At 50.1% G+C, this 18,936-nt stretch overlaps 1 protein-coding gene across 2 annotated transcripts in view; it reads left to right on the forward strand.

Moving 5' to 3' along the window:
- NCMAP (non-compact myelin associated protein) overlaps window positions 1-18,936 on the forward strand; it is a 52,575-nt gene that overhangs the window by 15,945 nt on the left and 17,694 nt on the right. The window contains exon 2 of one of the 2 annotated variants that reach the window (XM_032300832.1): window positions 15,973-16,172. The exons of the other annotated variant lie outside the window; for it this stretch is intronic. The gene's annotated coding sequence lies outside the window, so the exon portion shown is untranslated. The remainder of the gene's footprint in view (window positions 1-15,972; window positions 16,173-18,936) is intronic. 2 annotated transcript variants of the gene reach the window in all.

Below are 18,936 nucleotides of genomic sequence, written 5' to 3' on the forward strand. Positions count from 1 at the left end.
GCTTTTGAGGGGAGAGAGCTTTTCCATCCTCTCCACCCTAAGGTGGACAGATCACACTGAGGGCATCCCTCCCAGCCCCCAGGATGTGACTTGAAGGTGGAGATGGGCTGCGTAAACCCAAGAAGGACCCACCCATCCAAGGTGAATGTCAGGTCTGAGGCTCCAACCTCTATCAACCCCTTCCTTCCTGTGCCTCAGGCCTGCTCTTTCCAGAGGCAGTCAGCGGTCATTGAATTCGGCAGGTTTGGGCTGATCTCGGCACCTACTGTGGTTTGTAGGTAACAGATATGGTTCTGGGCAGCTCGGCAAGGAAGTGAAGAACCTGCTAGCCCTGCCTGGCCAAGCTCCCCCTGCCAGGGCCGGCTCAGGACACACCAGCCCACAGAGGCACACTCGCTTGCACACTTGCTCACACACTTGCTACCCCTCCCCACTGCTCAGCTCCCTCCCCACACCCCAGCACACCCACCGCATCCCTTCCTGAACATCTGTCCTGCGCATGTTTGCATTTCCTGGACCCCTGGCTCATACTCGCTTCAGACATTCGGCACGTCCTAAAAGTCTCTTCCACATTTCCTCTGACAGTTCAAGGAGTGGGGAGCATGGGTGCTGCGATACCCTGGTTTGGGAAACAGAAAACTGAGTCCCAGTCCTGCCCCAATAGCTCCGTGATTTTGGACGATTTATTCAGTCTCTCAGAGCCTCAGTTTCCCTGGGTGTGAAGCAGAATAGAGTTTGATGAGGATCCAATGGGACTGTGAACATGAAGCCCATGCCCAGTGTGGGCATAGAAGAGGTGCCCAGAAGGAGCAACCATGACTGGGTTGTAAGTGTCCACCGCCCATACCCCAGGTCGAGGAAAGCCAGGCCCTGTTCATACACCTCTGTGCCTGTCTACGGGGCAGACCTGGGTCCTCCCAGCCTCCACACCTGAGGTTCCCCTGGGCCCCATCAGCCTTCAGTGACAGGACTCACATCACATTGAAACCAGGAAGTTTGGTACAAACATGAACCCCTGAGCTCAGCTCTGCAGGGGGCAAGGCATTGGTGTCTATGATGGTTAATTTCAGATGTCAGCTTGACTGGGGCTGGGCATGGTGGCTCACGCCTGTAATCCCAGCACTTTGGGAGGCCAAGGTGGGTGGATCATGAGGTCAGAAGTTCGAGATCAACCTGGCCAATATGGTGAAACCCCATCTCTACTGAAAATACAAAAATTAGCCAGGCATGGTGGTGTGTGCCTATAATCCCAGCTACTCAGGAGGCTGAAGCAGGAGAATCATTTGAAACTGGGAGGCAGAGGTTGCAGTGAGCTGAGATTTCACCGCTGCATTCCAGCCTGGGTGACACAGCAAGACTCTACCCTCCCCACCCCACACACACAAAGAAACGAAAACAAAAACTTGACTGGACTGAGAAACCTAGAAACTGGTCAGGTAGGGCAGCTCACACCTATAATCCCAGAACTTCGGGAAGCCAAAGCAGGAGGCTCTCTTGAGCCCAGGAGTTCCAGACCAGCCTGGGCAACATAGTGAAACCCCATCTCCACAAAAAATATAATTAAATTTAGAAAAGAACCCTGGAAACCTAGTAAAGCAGTATTTTGGGGCATGGCTGTCATGATCTTTCCAGGGGAGATTAGCAAGCGTGTCTGAGTGGAATTTGGGGAAGATCTGCTCTCAATGCGGGGCACCATGCACTCAGCTGGGGACCCAGAGAGGACAAGAACAGAAAAAAGGAGGAAGGTGTCGGTCTAGCTCCTGGAGCTGGGATACGCTCATCTCCTGCGTTGGACAGCAGAACTCCAGGCCCCCGGCGCTTGGAATCCAGGACTCACACTGCGGCCCCCAGGTGCTCAAGCCTTCAGCCTGGGACTGAGAGTTTGTTTTCTTGTGTGTTTGTTTTTTTTTTTTTGAGATGGAGTCTCACTCTGTCGCCTAGGCTGGAGTGCAGTAGCACAATCTTGGCTCACTGCAACCTCCACCTCCTGGGTTGAAGTGATTCTCCTGCCTCAGCCTCCTGAGTAGCCAGGATTATAGGTGCATGCCACCATGCTCAGCTAATTTTTATATTTTTAGTAGAGATGGGGTTTCACCATGTTGGCCAGGCTGGTCTCGAACTCCTGACCTCAAGTGATCCACCCACCTTGGCCTCCCAAAGTGCTGGGATTACAGGCATGAGCCACCGTACCCGGCCAACAGGACTGAGAGTTATATCATCAGCGTCTCTGGCGCTGAGGCCTTCAGGCTTGGAGTGAGCCACACTCCCGATGTCCCAAGGTCTCCATCTTGCAGATGGCCTGTCATAGGACTTCTTAGCCTCTACAATCGCATGAGCCCATTCCCCTCGTAAGTCCCCTCTTCTGTATCTGTATATCCTATTGATTATGTCTCTCTAGAGAACCCCAACATATACCATGTCCCAGGACTCAGCTCCACGGCAGATTCTTCAGAGACAACATCAGGGGCCTGGTAGACATTGGAGACAGTGTCCAGGACAGGTCGACTCTGAGAGAACACTGAACCAGTAGTACCAGGACCACTATGCACAGTAGATAAAACCCATCATAGCTTTTTTTTTTTTTTTGAGACTAGCTCTCGGAGTCTTGGTCTGTCGCCCAGGCTGGAGTGCAGTGGCCTGATCTCGGCTCATTGCAACCTCTGCCTCCCAGGTTCAAGAGGCCTCGGCTTCCCAAGTAGCTGGGATTACAGGCACCCGCCATCATGCCCAGCTAATTTTTGTATTTTTAGCAGAGATGGAGTTTCACCATGTTGGCCAGACTGGTCTTGAACTCCCGACCTCAGGTGGTCTGCCTGCCTCAGCCTCCCAAAGTGCTGGGATTACAGGTGTGAGCCACCATAACTGGCCAAGGCCTGTAATATTTTTAAGGGCCTATTAAGATGTTTTAATTTCTGCTGGGTGTGGTGGCTGACACCTGTAATCCCAGTACTTTGGGAGGCTGAGGCAGGCAGAACTCCTGAGGTCAGGAGTTGAAGACCAGCCTGACCAACACGGTGAAACCCTGTCTCTACAAAAATAGAAAAATCAGCCAGGCATGATGGCGGGTATCTTTAATTCAGCTACTCGGGAGGCTGAGGAATGAGAATAGTTTGAACCCAGGAGATGAAGGTTGCAGTGAGCTGAGATCGTGCCACTGCACTCCAGCCTGGGCGACAGAGTGAGATTCCATCTCAGAAAAAAAAAGATGTTTTAATTTCTTTTAAAATAAAGAAATGAACTTCTAGAGCAGAAAAACATGTTTCAGGTTTTCCTCTCAGGTTGGAAAAAAAATAAAATTTTTAGAGTCCATGAAAGCTTTTATGCTGGGAGGGCCCCCTAGAAGCCACGATGCGCCCAACTGGGTCTTCATTGGTCCAGACAGGTCTATCAGGCAAGGTGCTGTCCGTCAGTTCTTATTTGATCCTTATAATCCAGAGGAGGGGATGAGGCTCCTAGAGGGTGAATAATTTGTCCACAACAGTGAGTTTAAAGGTGACAGAGGCGAATTGGAACCTAGGTCCATCTGAATCCAAGCCCTTGTTTTCTTCACCGAACCACACTCATCATTGCATCTAATCCAATCCTCACAGCTTAGGGACAATTGCCCCCTTTTTTTTTTCTTGTTTTTTGAGACAGTTTCCCCCTGTCACCCAGGCTGGAGTGCAGGGACACAATCTTGGCTCACTACAACCTCTGCCTCCCGGGTTCAAGCCAGTCTCCTGCCTCAGCCTCCCGAGTAGCTGAGATTACAGGCGTGTGCCACCATGCCCAGCTAATTTTTTTGTATTTTTAGTAGAGACGTGTTAGCCGGGATGGCCTCAATCTCCTGACCTTGTGATCTACCCGCCTCGGCCTCCCGAAGTGCTGGGATTGCAGGCGTGAGCCACCACATCCAGCCCCAATTGCCCCATTTTAAAACTGAGAAAACTGAGGCCTGGAGAGAAGGAAGTGCCTTGCCCACAGTCACTTGGCCAGTTAGTGGAGTCGAAACTAGCCCCCTCATCCTGATCCTCTCTGTACAGCTGCACTGCCCTGCCCAGAGCTTCTCCTGCCCACCCTCACTGTCCCCACCATCGACCCTCGTCAGTGCCACCCTGCACACATGGCTCCCCTGCCTGTCCTGTCACCTCCCTTTCTGGGTCCAGTTTCCAGCCACAGAAAGCCCACTTAGGTCTGTGCGGCATCCACATCCCACCTCCCAACAAAGCTGGGGGCTGGCACTGCTGCTCAAGAGGGTGGGAAGAAAAGAGGCAGCGGGCTAAGGCGAGAGCGTAGGTTTAAACGACATCGCAGGTCTGCCAGACAAACGCCCCTCTGTATCTTGGGGCCTATTGTGACTGGCCACTGGCCAGCTCACACCGTGGGCAGCTTGAACGGCTGGGATTGCTTCCCCAACTCCTGTCCTCTCTGGAGTCCAGCAGCTGTCAGGCCCGGGCTTGGCAGGAAAGGGGAGGGGTGTTCCTTCTGGAATGGAGGGTGTGGAGGCAAACAAGCCTCAGGGATGGGGAGGGACCACGTCCTGAAACAAGTGAGAGGCTGAAAGAGTCACAAGGAGGAAGGGGCCTGGGAGGGAGGACTCTGGTCCCCAGGGCAGAGGAAGAGAAAGAGAATCAGAAGCAAGACCACCGAAAGATCCATGAGGGATAAACTCAGATTTTTAGAGTTTCTAAGGTCTTGTTTTCTTTGTTGGAGTCAGGAGTTCAAGACCAGCCTAGCTGGCCAAATGACCCATCTGAGAGCTTCGTTTTCTATCATAAACTCATCCCCCAAACTCTCTAACAGAAGAGAAGAGTAGATCTCCTTTCCATCTAGACAAACACATCAGAAAATCTAAAGGTTTCCTTTTTTCCTTGGACTACAGAATCTCCCCCACCCCAGTCAGGCTGGTTACCCCCAGACTGTGCCCAGTGGCTCGGACCTGGGCATCTTCTTGCTCCTTCCTGCTGGAAGCCGGAGCCCCTGGTCCCCGGAATCCCTGCCCTCCTCTTGCTCCACCACCCCCTCACTTTAGTGGTGCATCCTCCAGGAGCTTCCTGGCATGGGGTAGGGTGGGTTTTTGGTTTTGTTTTTTTTTAAAAAAAGACTTGCATGCCCAAAAGTGTCCTTTCTCATAACATCCTGTTCTTGTTTTTTATTTGTTTGTTTGGTTGGTTGGTTTTTGTTTTTGTTTGTTTTTGTTTTTTTTGAGACGGAGTCTCACTCTATCACCAGGCTGGAGTGCAGTGGTGGGATCTCGGCTCACTGCAACTTCTGCCACCCAGGTTCAAGCGATTCTCCTGCCTCAACCTCCCGAGTAGCTGAAACTACAGGCATGTACCACCACGCCCAGCTAATTTTTTTGTATTTTTAGTAGAGACGGGTTTCACCGTGTTAGCCAGGATGGTCTCAATCTCCTGACCTTGTGATCCATCCACCTTGCCTTCCCAAAGTGCTGCGATGACAGGTGTGAGTTACCGTGCCCGGCCCCTGTTCTTGTTTTACAGATGCAGTATCTTAGCGGTCTGGGTGTACCGATGTTTTCTCTGCTCTGTGCATTGTCCCTCCTTGCCTTAAATGCCTCCATCTGTTCCTTTGTTTTGTTTGCTCTCTGCTTTTCATGTTTGGGGCTTTTCTCCTCTCAAAGGTCTGCTGATTGTCCTTGGCTATCTCTTCCTAGTTAAGAGTAAGACGCATGCTGGGGGTGGTGGCTCACGCCTGTAATCCCAGCGATTTGGGAGGCTGAGGCCAGAGGATCCCTTGAATCTAGGAGTTCAAGACCCCATCTCTACAAAGGTAAAAATTAGCCAGACATGGAGGTGTGCAGCTGTAGTCCCGGCTACTCAGGAAGCTGAGGTGGGCGGATCACCTGGGCCTAGGAGTTCAAGGCTGCGTTGAGCTATGATTTGCACCACTGCACACCAGCCTGACCAACAGACCAAGACAAAACAACAACAACAACAACAACAACGAAGGAAACAAAAGCCCATTCAAAACTCTAGGTGAGGTGGGTGGAGCTTGTCAACTAGCAGCCTCTCCATAGGCCGTTGTATTTGAGGATTCTCTAGCCAATTAGTATCTATAGGTCTATTCCCTTTGGCTGGTCAGTTTCCCAGAGCCGAGGCTGCTTCCCATTTTCAACCAGAGATTAACCTTTGGCAGAGCTGAGCTTCCCAGACAAATGTGCCTATGAATTGCCTGGGGTCTGGCCCAAGGGGAGGTTCTGGCCAGGAGGCCTGAGTGAGATCCTGCACTCCTATCAAAGCGCCCAGGGCTGCCGGTGCTGCTGATCTGTGGACCACTGTGTGAAGGACAGAGCCTGCGGCAGCACTGCCCAAAATGACTTGACACAGTCCTGTGCTGCCCTATGTGGGAGCCACCAGCCACAGCGGATACTGAGCAATTGAAATGTGGCTAATACGATGGAGGTGCTACATTTTTTATTGTATTTCAATGTAATTAAATTTTCTTTAACTCGTTATGGCTACATGTGGCTATCACGTCGGGCGGTGCAGGTCTACCTCCTCCTGGCTGTCTCTGCAGAGGGGGCAGAACTCACTCTAATCTACAGGGTGGAGAAGGCTCACAGTGGTAAGGATGGAGGGAAGGGGTGGAAGGGGGCAGAGTGGAGCTACGCCTTCACTTTCATCTTCCTCTTTTTTTTGAGATGGAATCTTGCTCTGTCACCCAAGTTGGAGTGCAATGGTGCAGTCTTGGCTCACTGCAACCTCCGCCTCCCATGTTCAAGAGATTCTCCTGCCTCAGCCTCCTGAGTAGCTGGGACTATAGGCATGTACCACCATACCTGGCTAATTTTTGTATTTTTAGTAGAGACGGGGTTTTGTCGTGTTTTGTCAAGTTCCAGCCCGGTCTCGAACTCCTAACCTTAGGTGATCCACCCACCTCAGCCTCCCAAAGTGCTGGTATGACAGGGGCGAGTGCTGCCTACGGAGGTGGAGCCATCTCCTCCTCGGCATCATGGCCGCCCTCAGACCCCTTGTGAAGCCCAAGATCATCAAAAAGAGAAACAAGAAGTTCATCCAGCACCAGTCTGACCGATATGTCAAAATTAAGCATAAATGGCAGAAAACCAGAGGTATTGACAACAGGGTTCATAGAAGTTTCAAGGGCCAGATCTTGATGCCCGGGCCCATTTTCCTCTTTTTAGCCTCACCTGGCACCCTGACTTCTGGTGATCTCTGTCACCATGTACTCCTGAGTCTTTTGGGGGTTTCTTCAGTGCAATCAGCTTTAATTGGTTTGCCCAGTCTATAGGTCTGGGCCTTGGCCTTTTCCAGGCTGTAAGTCATACTCAGCCATTGGCTTTTCCAGCTTTCAAACCTGGATTGGACTCTCTCCAGAGTGGTTGTTTTCTCCTCTGTTCCCTTTGGCCTTGAGAGTTGATGCCTCTTGATTCTTGATTTCTTTGCTGTCATGTGTGTGGGGGTTCAGGATGAAGCTGAGATGAATACTCATGCGCCATCTGGTTTGTTTAACCAGCCAGAAGTCCTTCCTTTCTTTTCTTTTCCTTTTTTTTTTTTTTGAGATGGGGTCTCGCTGTGATGCCCAGTCTGGAGAGCAATGTTGCGATCTCAGCTCACTGCAAAATCCACTTCCCAGGTTCAAGCAATTCTCCTGCCTCAGCCTCCCAAGTAGCTGGGATTACAAGTGCCTGCCGCCACGCCTGGCTAATTTTTGTATTTTAAGTAGAGATGGTGTTTCACTGAATTGACCAGGCTGGTCTCAAACTACTGGCCTCAAGTAATCGACCCTCCTTGACCTCCCAAAGTGCTGGGATTACAGATGTGAGCGCCTGGGCCCTGCTTTCTTTTGTTTAAAAGATATATCCCAAACTTTGCTCTCAAGATATAGCCGTCCAGAATTCATCCGTCTTACCTGTAAGTTTCCTGCAGGCAGGAAATTCGTGGTGTTTGGTAGCCTAGAGAAACCACCCTAAGTTCCTGCACAGCCTGAGAGTCGCTGGGAGAAGTCCAAGGCTCTGTCTGTCTGGGAAAGAGAGCCCAGCTAACCCACCCAGTTCACTTCCTCTAGTCTATAAAGGGATTGATGAGGCTCAGGGAGGGGCCAGACAGCTGAAAGACATCCTTGCAAATCAGAATTGGCCAGGGAGTGGACTCAAGCAGACAGTCTCCTGTAGTAGACATTTACAAGACTGAAGTCCTCACAAGACAAAAGACCTTCTAAGCCCTTGGCAGGACGGAGCTTTGGAAAGGAAGATTTGAGAATGGTTATGAGTTAACTAAGCAAATAAATCCCCAGATGGGATAAAATTCTGGCTGGCAGGTGCGGAGCTGGAGTGGTCCTTCAGGACAGAATGAACTGAAGTTGCCTTTGGAGTTAGGGTGGATGTGGGTTGGTGCTAGACTTACATGAAATCAGCTTGCTCAGCAGGGAAGGGATTGGGCCTGCCCAATTGCCTCTTGAGCCCACTCCCTATTCCCCAACCCCAGCTGGCCCGGCGGCTCCAGGACTTTCTCTGTCCGCCTCTCACAGCCCTTCTCAAGTGGTCCTTCCTGATGTGTTGCTGGTGCCGACCACGCTGCACACGTCTGATCCACCCCACTGCCTCCCTCAGTGCTTGGCCTACGTGCCTGCGTGTAAAGGCAGGAGTGGATTCAGAGTGCAAACCTTGGGATCAGACAGATAAGAGCCCAACTCCTATGTAGGAAGCTGAATAATGGCCTCCCAAAAATGTCCTCATCCCAATCCCCCAAACCTGAGAATATGTTAGCTTACATAACAAAAGGAACTTTGGCTGTGACACACCTGTAATCCCAGCACTTTGGGAGGCTGAGGCAGGTGGATCACCTGAGATTGGGAGTTCGAAACCAGCCTGACCAATATGGAGAAAACCCATCTTTACTAAAAATACAAAATTAGCCAGGCTTGGTGGCACATGCCTGTAATCTCAGCTACTTGGGAGGCTGGGGCAGGAGAATTGCTTGAACCTGGGAGGCAGAAGTTGCAGTGAGCCAAGATGGTGCCATTGCACTCCAGCCTGTGCAACAAGGAAACGCCATCTTTAAAAAAAAAAAAAGGAACTTTGCAGAGGTAATTAAGTTAAGGACCTTGAGGTGGGGAGATTATCCTGGATTAGCTGAATGGGCCCAACGTTATCATAAGGGTCAGAGAGAGGAGGAGATATGATGATGGAAGCAGAGATGAGAGGGAGAGAGGTAAGAAGATGCCGGTCTGAAGATGGAGGAAGGAGCCATGAGCCAAGGAATGCAGGCAGCTTGCAGAAGCAAGAAAAGGCCCGGAAACAAATTCTCCCCGAGAACTTCCCGAAGAAACGCAGCTCTGCTGACGCTTTGATTTTAGCTTACTAAGACCAGCTTTAGACTTCTGACCTCTTGAACTGAAAGAAAATTCATGTGTGTTGTTTTAATCCACTAAATTTGCAATGATTTGTTAGAGCGGCAATAGGAAACGAATCAATCGTAGCTTTGCCATGTATCAGCACAGATACCTGGGGCGTTTCCTGGCCTCCGCTCGTTTGTCTGTAAAACAGGAATGATAAGTGTGAGAAAACATATACAATGTACTTGGCGTGGTGACTGGCACATGAAGCACTGATCCATGGTAGTAACTGTCTTTCGGTCATCCCCATCATTGTTATCATCATCGTTATTGGTTGTTTATCTACAGGTGTGAAAACAGACTGGACAGTTTCCTTCTTCTCTAGATTTTCTTGGATAGGGAGAGAAGGAACTGTTAAGAGGCAGGCCTAACAGCTCTACTCCAGCAATTCTCAATCAGAGAAAATTTGGTCTCCTAGAAGACATTCAGAAATGCCGTGTGACATTTTTGGATGTTACAGCTGGGGGGATGCTACTGGCATCTAGTGAGCAGAGGCCAAGGATGCTGCTGAATGTCCTATAATGCACAGGACAGCCCTCACAACAAAGAATTACCTGGCCCAAGAATCAGAAACCCTGCCATACTCTGAGGCCTGGCTGTACCTCTTGGACTCAAAATATCAACAGGTAGAAAGACAAGTGAGCAGACAGTGGCTGGGCGTGGTGGCGCACACCTGTAATCCCAGCACTTTGGGAGGCTGAGGGGGCCAAACCATGAGGCCAGGAGTTCTAGCCTGGCCAACATGGTGACACCCTGTCTCTACTAAAAATACAAAAAAATTAGCAGCGTGTGGTGGTGGGTACCTGTAATCCCAGCTACTCAGGAGGTTGATGCAGGAGAATTGCTAGAAAACGGGAGGCGGAGTTTGCAGTGAGCTGAGATTGCACCACTGTATTCCAGCCTGGGTGACAGAATGAGACTCTGTCTCAGAAAAAAAAAAAAAGAAAGAAAAGTGAGCAGAGTCCTTCCCTAGCAGGGCCACTGACCTAAGAATGTCCCCCAAGAATACTGCTTACCTCCTGGGGCCAGGGTTGCCGAGGACAATTTGAAGTAGGTCTGAGTTTGAGACTTAGCTCCTCCACTGACCTGCTGTTAGATTTTAGGCAAGTCTCTTAACCTCTCTGAGCCTCTGTTTCCTTTCAGCACAGTGGAAATGAAAAGCGCCGCCTTGTTGTGTGGGTTAAACAGGGCGCATGTGAAAGCACAGTGCCTGGCACTTGGGTAGGGTCTGCTTGAGGGCTGGCTTCCTTCTCTCCGGGCCGAGGTTGTCAAGGTGGCATTATTATCCTGTGACATATTCACTGAGGGGCATAAACTCATGAACCCTGTGTCTCCCCACTGTCGCACAAGGACGGTGGGACACCTGGAGATTTATGTGGGAGCTCCTGTGGAGGTCGAGGACTCTCAAGAGCTGGATCCTTGGCTTCAGCCCAAAGACTGAGGGGCAGATGGAAGCCACAGGTCGCATTCCAGCTCTGTCAGTCTCCACCATGCCCACAGGTCTCTTCCTCCCATCGACTTCTGGCACTGTGTGTGCCACCCTTTTGGCACCAGCAAAATATGCCTTGTGACCACTTTCAGCTGGGGTTTCTATTTATAGCTCTCAGCACCTAGAGCTGATCTTATCTGCAGGTCTTGGGTTAGAAGCTCCTGGAGTCTCTTTCCTTATAATGCGGGCCACAAAAATCAGAGGAACAAAGGTCTTCTGAGCCCCGCTTTGACAGGGCGGGGTAGTCAGACTTTACAGGTGTGCTGGGCCTGAAGCCCAGACTTCTTCCAGAGCCACAGACTGCGGCCTTTGCCGTAAGACTGCAGTAGGACATTGATCGGGCACCTTTCTGCGGGCAGTGCTGGGCTAGGCCTGTGGTGGGTTGATGCCCAGTACATGGGATTGAAGGAAAGATTCTGAAAGGAAACAATTCCATTTCTCATCCTTTCGTCTGAGTTCCTCAGGACGTAATCCCCATGGCCCCTCTGGTTTTTGTGTTTTTATTTTACTTATTTCTGTACTGTTCTTTGGTTTCGAACAGACCCACGGCCCTCTCTGAGTCTTAGTCCTATGCACAGGGTGGGCACTGGTTGAATGGATGGGAGGACGGATGCACAGAACGGGTGGAAGGAGGATTGTGCCCAGTGAGTGTTCGGGTGGATAGGGGCATGAGTGGACGGGAGGATGAAAGAATGGGCGGGTACATGGAGCAGAAAATGCGCTTCCTTATTTCTGGAACCAGCTACAAGGGACACATGTTCAATATGTAATAGTGTATGGCCTCCGGTTCAGGGGAGCACTCAGCAGAATTCCTACCCCATCTTCAGGAGCTGTGACACACAGAGCCATGAACAGACAGGGCAGACAGGGTGGGGAGCTTATGACATGGGACCCAATAGGTATGGAGGGTGAAAGAAATGGCCGTGCATGCATCAGGCGGCCTGGGTGACTGTGTGCCCTGCAGAGTGCTAGGAAGTTCATCCCCAGGTTTCCTTTCCTGTGCACTGCTGTTGCCAAATCAAAGCCCCTTCATGGAATCCGCTTCAGTTTGTTCCAGTCTCAAGTGCCTTCTAGGAAGGATCGCTGCCTTCCAGAGTGACCTGCTAAGGCTGACTTCCCTCTCCTCACATTCCCTAAGTCCGTATCTACGAAGAAGAATAAGCTTTTGGAAGTCACTGGTTTTCGAGTGAAGCTATCAACAGTTCCATGTACTAGCACTGCTGGTTGGAAAACCCTTAGAGATAATCTCCAAACTGGGCCATTTTACAGGCAGGAAAACCAAGGTCCAGGGAAGGAAGAGGACTTTGTGGGATCATGTAGCAAGGGAAATCCTGGTCTTCCAAGTCTCAGGTTACGAACCTACAGCTTATTCTTCCTCTGCCCAGCCACAGCCCCTGTGCCCCACCGGTCCCATCAGGACCTTTTTTCTCTTTGGGGGAGGTCTCACTATTTCCTCTGTCTCTGCTCTCGATGGAGATGGAGAAGATCAGGTCTTTCAGAGGTCCTGGTGAAGCCCTGCTCAGATCCCCTCCTTGGGACACCAGGTTTCACAGTCTGGCCCCCTGACCTGTTTAGACCTGAGTTTGACCAATGCAGCCAACACTTGACCAGACAGAGGACAGGGTGTTCAAGCTCCAAAGAGAGCAGGGAGAACACAGACTGGAACCAGGGAGAGGAAAAGAGGCGCTGGGAACTGGCACGAGCACTCCAGGCGCTCAGTTGGGCAATTATGGCATCTTACTTATTCTCACAACCCCACAAGATAGGAGGCGTTAGCCCTGTTTTACAAATGAAAAAGCAGCTTAGCTTATCAAGCTGGTCAGTGATGAGGGAAAGATTAAAATCCAGGTCTACCCAACGCCAAAGCCCTTGCTGGGTCATGAGCCCCTGGACAATGTGCTGTGTCACAGCACCATCAAGTGTTCTCAGCAGCCATCCAGGAGGAGCTGAAGTTTCTCCTGAGGGTCCAAATCAACAAGGTCAAGGCTAGCAGGGATCAGTGCAAAGTCCTGATTGTCAAAAAGTCATTTGCACAAGTGCAGAATGGGGTCCTGGCAACTGGAGAGCAGACGGTCATTATATTGTCACTACGCATCATGCGGCTGTCATTGCCCCTCTATTTCCACTTTGCAGTTTATAAAGCCCCTTCATTTGCGTTGACTCACGCCTGTAATCCCGGCAGTTTGGGAGGCTGAGGTGGGCAGATCACAAGTTCAGGAGTTTGAGACCAGCCTGGCCAACATGGTGAAACCCTGCCTCTATTAAGAAATACAAAAATTAGCTGGGCGTGATGGCTGGCACCTGTAATCCCAGCTACTCAGGAGGCTGAGGCAGGAGAATCCCTTGAACCTGGGAGGCAGAGGTTGCAGTGAGCCGAGATCATGCCACTGCACTCCAGCCTGGGAAACAGAGCAAGACTCCATCTCAAAAAAAAAAAAAAAAAGCCCCTTCACTTGCTGATCTTAGGGCTTTGATTGACCATAAGTGAATATAAGGATAAGTCTGGAAAAGGGCTGAAGGGATGGGCGTCTGTTAGCAGGTGCATATGAGCAGTGCGCTATGGCAGCCTGTAAGGCCAGTAAGCTATTTTTTTGCATCGATCTAGGATAATATCAATAGATATTGTATATAGTGCTGCACTGAATACATGGCATGTTTCATCTCATTTAATCCTCATAACAACCCTATGGAGTTGTGACTATTGTAATTCGTATTTCACAGACCAGAAAACCAAGAGGTGAAGAAAGCTGGCCAAGGTCACACAGCTAGTAAATAGGAGAATTCAGGCCACGTCTGATAAGTATCAAGAAAACTGTCATTCTGAACATGTCAGCTCTCCCTCTGGAGCCATGTGTCCAGTTTTGGGGTCATTCTTAAGGGAGTCCTTGACACAGAGGAATGAGGAACCCATGAGGGACACTATCACCCGAAGGTGTTTGAAGGAGCTGAGAATCTTTACCCCAGAGAAGAAAATCATCAGAAAACATACAGTTGCTGTTTTCAAGAGCAGAAAGCTCCACTGCTTAAAAGCAGATTGGCCTCAGCAGGACGTTTGCCAACCTACGGCCAACTGCTATCGCCACCTATTGGTGGGAGGTAACATTGATGTGCTGATACCAGCTACCCTAACTGCTCCTTTCCAGCCCTGGAAGTTTGACCCTTTCATACACAATAGTTAAAGGTGCCTTGTTTCTTTTTTCTTTTCTTTTCTTTTCTGGTTTTATTTTTATTTATTTATTTATTTTTTGATACAGGGTCTCACTCTGTCTCCCAGGCTGGAGCACAGCGGTGCGACCTTGGCTCACTGCAGCTTCCACATCCTGGGCTCAAGCGATCCTCCAGCCTCAGCCTCCCAAGTAACTGGGAGTACAGGTGCACACCACCATGCCAGGCTAATTTTTGTATTTTTGTAGAGAAGAGGTTTCACCATGCCCAGGCTGGTCTTTAACTCCTGGGCTCAAGCAATCCATCCATCTCAGCCTCCCAAAATACTGGAATTATAGGCATAAACCACCACTCCCCACCACAAAAGTGCTTTTAATCCTGAAAGGCTTTCACTTAGAAGAGGTAGCAGGTTTACCTTTGTGGGAAGATAATTAGCACCAGTAAGTAAAAATTACAAGGTGCCAATATGAAGGTCAATTTTCTTTTCCTTTAATCTTTTATTTTTATTATTGTTTTTAGATGTTTAGGAGTAGAGGTTTAATAGGCAAAAGAAAGAGAAAAAGACAAAGGAAAACAGTTCTGTCTTTGGTGAGAAAGAGAGAATTTCTGAAAGGAAAATACCCAATTTTCTTTTTATTTTAATTTAATTTTTTGAGATGGTGTCTTGCTCTGTCACCCAGGCTGAAGTGCAGTGGCTCAATCACAGCTCACTGAAGCCTCAAACTCCTGAGCTCAAACGAATCTCCCACCTCAGCCTCCCGAGTAGCTGCGATTTCAGGTTCATGTCACCACACTTGGCCTGAAGGTCAATTTGCTGACAATTAAAACATCCCAATATCTCCAGGAGCTGCTTGGGAGTAGTGAGCCACTTGTCTGTGGAGGAGATCAAGTCCTGCTGAATCTCCCGTCTCTCTGGGGATTGGGAGAAATCAATCCCAATGTTGTGGGGGATCAAGGGCTTTCGTGAGTTACCTGCTCGGAGGGACAGGTGGCCATTTGAGGAGAGGTCAGCCAGGCTTGGCAGTATCTTTATTGTCTCATCCAGGGAGGAACTTGTAAGCCAGGCCAAAGAGAGAAAGCGTACCCCTAGGGCAGAGCTTCCGGGGAGATATTTTGGACAGGGGAGGACTGACAGCATTCATCTTCCAGATTCAGCTCTTACACTTGATCAAGAGCTAGTCAGACAGCAATGGATCTGTAAGTGGTTATGACCCTCCATCACTTCCCAAACTGACCTCCCACACAGGCCATTTGTAAACAACCCAAGAAAACAATAGTCCATTGTAGATTACATAAATGTGATTGAGGATCTGCTGAAGACCGAAGTCTCAGAGTGTGGCCAAGGGCAGGAGAGGTTGGGTAGAGGTCAGGGTCAGGGTCAGGGGCCTGGGGCAAGGTCCCTCACTCTGTCTGCTGCACCCTAGCCTGTGTGGGATTTTTCATCAAAGCCCCACTTTGCTCTGGGCCCTGGATGCTGGGCTACCTATGCCTTGTGCATTTGCTAGGAGGGTTTTTGAAGAAGGGGCTGTGAAATCAGACAGACCCTGGCTTGAATCCTGGCATGGTTTTCATGTTGGCCTTGTGAAGTTAAGGCAGTTTCTTCTTTGCTCCGAGCCTCAGTTTCCTCATCTGTAGAGGACAAAGTGCCTGTACCCTCCTTTCTGGATTGGGATGAGGATTAAATGAGATCTCAAACATAAAGCACAAAGTGCAGTGCCTGACACATAGCGCATTATTATTATTATTAACAACCTCTGCCGGTGAAAACTGGCCTCCCCTTCCCTGTCCTCTCCCTGTTTTCTAGGGCCATGGCCCCTGCTCATAGGCACATTTGATACTGAAGGGCCCTGCTGGCCCTCACTTGGTTAACAGCAGTTGCTGGGGCCCCACACTTGAAAACACCCACATCCTTGGCCATGGCTGTTCTACCACCCCCCCTCCCACCTTCTCTGATGCGGCAGGAACAGAGATGCAATTGAGAGCCCTCGCTCCCTGATGAGGCAAGATACGCTCTGAGATTCCCCACTGTTCTCTGAGAGAGAAGAGCAACTGGGCCCATCCAAAAGACAGTCTGCCCCTGGAGCTCGGCACCCAGGAGGTCACCCCTGCAGGACCTGTGGCGGAGCCTGCGCCCTGGTGGCCTCAGGTGGCTGCATTACTGGTCAGTGTGTGTATGTGTGTGCATGCATGTATTCCTGCAGTTATCGGTCATAGACCCCACTAGTGTGTGTCAGAGACAGGGCAGTGCAGTAGGAAGGGTGCAGGCGTTGCCGTTCGCAACACCCAGGTTCACACATCAGTTCTGTCGCTTTGGGGCTCCGTGAGCATGGAGAGTTCGCTTTATGTTTTTATTTTATTTTTAGACAGAGTCTCGCTTCATCGCCCAGGCTGGTGTGCAATGGCACGATCTCAGCTCACTGGTTTTTATTTTTATTCTTATTTTGAGACAGAGTCTTGTTCTGTCACCCAGGATGGAGCTCAATGGTGCAGTCTCAGCTCACTGCAACCTCTGCCTCCTGGGTTCAAGCAATTCTGCCTCAGCCTCCCTGGAGAGTGGCTGGGATTACAGGTGCCTGCCATCACACCCGGCCAATTTTCCATGTTGACCAGGCTGGCGTCAAACTCCTGACCTCAAATAATCCACCTGCCTCAGCCTCCCAAAGTGTTGGGATTACAGGCGTGAGCCACTGCGCCCAGCCGAAGTTAGCTTTATATTATCAAGTGTTGGGGTCTTCATTTGAGAGAAGGGGAAAGGAAAACTTGTCTTACCTGGCATGTTGCTAGTTAAATCAGGGCATGGACAGAAAATATCTGGTGCAAGATCTTGGCACGTGCCAAACACTCAGATGGTGGCTTCTGTCATTTTGTACATGTTGGTTTCACGGCGAATATGTCCATGGATCTGGGTTTGCCAATGGTTGTTCCATGTCTCTCTCACTAAGCAAACCTTGATCAGCAGCCATCTATTTGCATCTTCTTTCTGTTTTTAAAAGAAATTGTAAGAAAGCCTCACTTTTGGCCGGGCTCAGTGGCTCACCCCTGTAATCCCAGCACTTTGGGAGGCAAGGCGAGGAGATCATCTGAGGTCAGGAGCTCGAGACAAGCCTGACCAACATGGAGAAACCCCGTCCCTAATAAAAATACAAAATTAGTCAGGTGTGGTGGTGCATGCCTGTAATCCCAGCTACTCGGGAGGCTGGAGGCTGAGGCAGGAGAACTGCTTGAACCCAGGAGGCAGAGTTTGCAGTGAGCCGAGATTGTGCCACTGCACTCCAGCCTGGGCAACAAGAGCAAAACTTTGTCTCTAAATAAATAAATCAATAAATAGAAAGCCTCACTTTCTTTTGGTGAGTCTTCCTATCGGTGGGGCTAGAAGGAGAAGGTTTAGGGAAATGCGTACTAATCCCCTTCACGTGCTGAGATGGGGCAGGCATATCTGCATAGCCCCTTGAGAGTAGAGGTGGGCAGTGCTGGGTGGGGAAGGCTTTCATTCCAAATTCTCATATTTTTCTGTCCTTTTAAAATGTGATTTTATTTATTTAGTTTTAGATACAGGGTCTTGCTCCGTCACCCAGCTGGAGTGCAATGGTGCCATCATGGCTCATTGCAACCTCAAACACCTGGATTCAAGTGATCCTTCCTCCTTAGCCTCTCAAATAGAGGGAGACCACCACCAGGCCAGCTAATTTGTGCTTGTTTTTATAGAAAGAATGTCTCCAAGTTTTCAGCTCCAGATTCCCCTGTCTCTAATTTAGTTCAGCAAATATTTACTAATACTCACTATAATAATTAGAGCTACAATTTAGTGACCACTTTAAAACACTTTCCAGGGAGGGAGGGGCAAGAGTATAAAAAAAATTAAAACAAGAACAAAAAAACACTTTCCATACCTCACCTCTCACTCTCAGCTCCCTTAGGGAAAGGGAAAGGCAGCTCATCTTACAGATGAGCAGATGAAAATGGGAAAAATCCAGTTACTCACTCCAGCCCTTGCACTGGCAAAGGAGAAAAGACCCAGACACTTTATCTGAGGTAGGTAGAAGGATATGAGAAGGAATGAGAAATAGTCTCTATCCTCAAGGACCTGGCAATGAGCATGCAGCATTAATGGCAGACAAAGCAATGGACACATGCCTCGGTGGTGCTTCTTTTCAGGGCGCTGCTGGGGGAGGGTAGGGGACAGCATTGCTATTTCTGTCTGAGTGGGAGTCTTCCTGGGGGGTGACTGGGGACTGGGCTGTGTCTTTTTGCTGAGATGGAGTCTCGCTCTGTCACCCAGGCTGAAGTGCAGCGGTGCAATCTTGGCTCACCACGACCTCCACCTCCTGGGTTCAAGTGTTTCTCCTGCCTCAGCCTCCCAGGTAGCGGGGACTACAGGCGTACACCACCATGAGCGGCTACTTTTTTATTTTTAGTAGAGATGTGGTTTCACCATGATGGCCAGGGTGGTCTCGAACTTCTGACCTCAGGTAATCTGCCCACCTTAGCTTCCCAAAGTTCTAGGATTACAGGCATGAGTCACCGTGCCTGGCCTGGGCTGTGTCTTGAAGACTGTGCTCTTTTTCTTGGGGAGTGAGAGTGCATAGCCAGCCTGCGCCTGTTTCAGGTGTTGGGAGACAGAAAGCCCAGGCAGGGAGGCAGAGTGGCAGGAGTGGGGAGGTCAGGCGAGCCACACAGGGTTCCTGGTGGAAGCCTGAGTCTGGGAGTCTGGAGGGTCTGGTCTTTGGAAGGAGGAGTAGACAAGAGCTAGGGAGGGTTAGGCAGGGCCCCGGATTAAGGGAGCTCAGAGAAGGCAGAGGCAGAGCCCACCCTATAGATGAACAGGGCCAGGACACAGAGGCCGTTCTGACCCTGTGAAGCCCCTGGGGGAGGCCACTGCCACCAGAGCCGAGTCAGGCTGCAGATACCTTGACCCTAGTTTGTAG

The sequence above is a fragment of the Sapajus apella genome, unplaced genomic scaffold (assembly GCF_009761245.1).
Source record: "Sapajus apella isolate SASKATOON/1434 unplaced genomic scaffold, GSC_monkey_1.0 scaffold43, whole genome shotgun sequence".
NCBI lineage: Eukaryota > Metazoa > Chordata > Mammalia > Primates > Cebidae > Sapajus > Sapajus apella.